The sequence below is a fragment of the Leuciscus leuciscus genome (assembly GCF_965113295.1).
Source record: "Leuciscus leuciscus genome assembly, chromosome: 5".
Lineage (NCBI taxonomy): Eukaryota > Metazoa > Chordata > Actinopteri > Cypriniformes > Leuciscidae > Leuciscus > Leuciscus leuciscus.
In genome coordinates, this window is record NC_138729.1 from 35,280,038 (window position 1) to 35,284,518 (window position 4,481).

Here is a 4,481-nt window from a genome sequence, read left to right on the forward strand (position 1 = left end):
AGTCAACTTTTCATCCATACCAGTTGGCTGGTTATCAAAGTAAATGAATGACTGAGAGCCCTTGAGATCCTTGAACTTCCATTCTACTCTGGGTGTTGCTCCAAAGTCAGCGGTGTAGGTACATTTCAAATCAGCTCCTGAAATAAAATAAAAAGGTAGTACTTTGAATAATAACGGGCAGACCTGTCCTTAGGCCGGCCAGTAGAAATATGCTCTCCAATAAATTGTTACATTTGTAACAAACACCACATAAATCACTATTCTTCAGTGAAAAACTTTTGCAGGCAGGCACCACATCAAAAGTTCTCCATTAGTAATATATGATTGCTCATGACACACAGAAACAATTATAATTGAAAGACAAAAAGAAAAGGCCAAATGAAACTCACCCTCATTCTCCTTCACTTTTACTGAAGGATTAGGAACAGTAACCGTAAATTGGGCATGTAGGCCTGCAGACAGAAAGAGACGGATTCAATCCTAAATCAGTACGATTATTTATTTTTTTAAATCAAACTAAGCACATTATAAATTGCTTTAACAGTCATACCCAGTCCCAGACTAGAGTGGAATGATGTTCTGATCATCTTCATATAGCCTAAGCCAGACACTTATTTTGTTTATGTATTTATTTTTTATTCAACAGAAACATCAGGAAACAAAGAATCAAACATTTAACAAAATGGAACACTGTTCATTTGGACAGGCTCAGAAAAGATACATATGTAATTCCTGAAACTATGCAAAGAAGTAAAGGTTGAAGAAAGACATTTGTGTTATGAACATTTACCCTTTAAAATGACTCAATTTTGACAAACATAACAAAGGATGTTGGGTCACCAAGACCAAGAAGAAAAAAAAATGACAGGTCTATTAGAAAGCTAACACATATTGATGCAACGAACAGTATTGTGACACTAGTAAACATATCAATGTAATACAGTACATTTCATTTGAACCCTTATGCACTGTTGAATTTCTGGGTACGGAGCGGGTCAAATTGACCATATTTGGATTCAATACAATTCCTTAAAAGTCACACTATGGAAAAAAAACATACAATCAGGTACATGAACAATTAACTTTTAACATCAATACTTTTCACACATTACAAAGAATAGGCTAAATATCTGAATTTATGATTTATAAAAAAAATGTAACCACTATTTTTAAGACTGCCGTTTGCGATTACACTTTTATAACAATAATATCTTAGTCTAAATCTAAAGTAATCTTGACAAACTTTAGCCTATATCATTTGAATGCTTTCTGACACTAATTTTCATATTCGGTGACTGTTTTACAAAAGAAATGACAGAGCAACAATAGATAAATAGCAATAGATTCTCCATTTGTGATACGGTGCAAAACTATAACACACTCTTCTCGCAAAGTTCGTTTTGTGTGTATTTTAGAGCTTGAATTCTGCACAAACTACTTCTGAATAGGATGTCTACTTCATAAAAACAGGGAAATTATGGAAATATAGCCTAGCCTATGTTTCAGATCACTCAAACCATAGCCTATATGGAAATAGAAGAGTCCTTTTATGGTCACCAGTGGAGCCTTGATATCATCTAGAGGAAAAGTTTGTAACTGCACCCCAAAAAATGCACCCCATTTTTCACTACACATCGGCGTGCAGAAACTTTGCATACATGTTCATGACCCTAAATAGGAAAAAGTCACAAGATTTCAAGAAAAACAACACAAGTTAACTTGGAAAAGGAAATAATATCAAAATATTTTTTCCATATTGAAAAAAGGGAAAAGCTCATTTTTAGCTTCATACTTAGGGTAGTAAAAAACTAAAATAACAAAATATATAATGATATGTAGGCTAATAAATGAAAGCCAGAAAATTATGGTATGGCAGTTACAACTGCTTTTCCATATTTCTTTTTGAAATTCACATTCATAAACATGTTTTTCTGACAATTCTTTTATACGTTTTCCAGACTATTTACCGTTCTAACCAGTTTTTCCCCTGTGAACTTGAAGGTAAAGTAACGTGTATAAACAAACATGATTGGCAACTCAAATACCCTAAATTCGACAGTTTCCCCGTCTGCTCAACAGGATGTTGTGGTTGTGTGTGTGCAGTGGATGCTGCTATCAACAAATAACTGTGTCCGCGTAACTGACGGAGTAGCCTACTAAAAACACTTAACAAATACGTCACACTTTTACTATATTAATCTACTGCGACTACACTGTTGTTAATTGGTTTTTATCTGGGCACGCTTCCTGGAGTGCCTTTCAGCTGTCACATATTCCTGGTTGTTGAGCTCGAGTTTCGGATGGGGGATGGGTGAGGTGGAAATACAGGTTCTCCAGGTGATACCGCCGAACCATGAAAAGCCTTCTTTCACGTTTAAACAGCAAAACAACTAGATTTAAGCAGCTGTTTCTGTTCGAAACACAAAACGTAAGTTACAATAATTAGGTATCGTATGAAAGCAGATAAGCCTAGTTTTGCTAGCTACGAGTTGCTTTATCCAAACGTATTTCGAACGGTTCTTAATTGACAAGAGCCGATTCAAAATAACGATTAGTAACCGAATTGGTTAAATAAGGTCACATTTGAGTGACGGGTAACTTAGTGATGTTTTCTGTTCTTGCAGACCTGTAGCCTGCTAAATAAACTAGCCTAAGCCTATGTTTTAAACGCTAAACTCCATTATACGCAAATAGTAATTACATTTTAATGTAATAAATAGAAGAAAACATTTAAAGACAAGTAGTCTTTTAGCAAAATAGCAGCTAATTAAAAAATATTAAAAGTTTATAGACTTACTGAATAATTCACAGAAGTCAATGACACGACGTAATAAAAAATGTAGGCTAAACATGATTCAAACACTGAAAACATGGACGCCATACCTGAGACTGAGATAGAGAGGCACACAAAGACGAAGGTCAACATATCCACTCTGAAACGATAGAAGTCTTCCAAGATAATCCACTTTTCTAAAAAAATACCTGCTTTTATAATATGTTACTAGAACTTTTAGAGAATTGTGTATTTCCTAGGCCCTCGGTAAGCCAAGTCAAGATAAGCTGAAAGGGTGAAACTAAACGCCCTTCCGAGTGATACCGTGTTACCTGTGCCGCGCTGTGATTAGTTAGGTACGAGACACTGGCACGCCCACTGAATGACGTAATGAAAGTAAACGCAGGTTCAAGGAAGATAAACTACTTATCAGAATAAACACATCCTTCTTGTGAATTATATATACATACATAACTCAGTAAGTAACTCACATAAAATATTTAGGAACAAACTTGTTCAAAGTTCAAATAACAACAAAGTCTGGGAACTTTAGATACTTATTATTTAATAAAAATTAAATAATAAAAATCATGTAAAATACTTTTATTATTCAAAACCTGATAAATATTGTTAAAACAACAAATTGATATAGAAAGGATGTGTAGTTCTGCATTTCAAAGGACTCATTATAATTTTAACAAATGTGTGTGGTGAGCAATGTGGAGTTATGGCATATTGCAATAGGCCTATGCGAATGTGAAAGTATGTGAAAGATTGTTGATCTTGTCCCTCCATCAGTGTTTAGCTGGAACTCACAAAGAACACACAAAATATATTAGGAGTGAAAAGTGAGATTATGATTTTCACAGGAGCAAAATATCTATTGTTTTGACCCCTTTGTTTCACTTCCCCTGAGGAAAATGTGTGAATCCAGGGGGGAAAAGGTTTATCAATTTATTTGTATAAAATGAGTTGAAAAGTTGACAGAATGCTTTGGAAGATTAACAGGTACTGGAAAATGAAAGAAAAGTGGTTGCTATTTTTAATATGATTGTTTGTTGTTTTCCTTACATTTTCTTATCACTTCTAGCATTATTAACTCTGTAACTAAGATGTAAAATGCCTAACATTGTAAGCCAGCTGCACAGCACACTTCTCCTTGACAAAAATTATCTAACTACAGTGGGTTTTAGTATTTCCTCTAGGTGGGCAGAGATACGATTTGAATCACCCTTGTGAGACTGGTTACCATGGTACCACCAGCAGATGTGTCTGTGATAGTATCAAAATAGTATTGGGTCTTTTCCCTAGTCTCTTAAAAACAGAGACTACATGTTTGCTTTCAAATATCTGAGTACATATTGTGAACATTCATTTCAGCAATTTTGTCAACATCTTAAACAAATTAATATACACAGATTTTTTTGTATTAATCTGATGTGTCCTTTTGTATAATTTTATATACAAATTTGGACAAAAAGTCCTACTCCTACTTATATGGAGGCCCATACTATATTGTAGATTGTCTTTAAATTACAGTTTTTGCCCATTGCTTACACACTAAAACCAAATGCTTAGACCAAAGCCTCAATACTTCTTGTAGCATACCTTAAAGGGGTGGTATAATGCCCTTTTCACAAGATGTAAAATAAATCTCTGATGTCCCCAGAGTGTGTGTGTGAAGTTTTAGCTCAAAATACCCCACAGA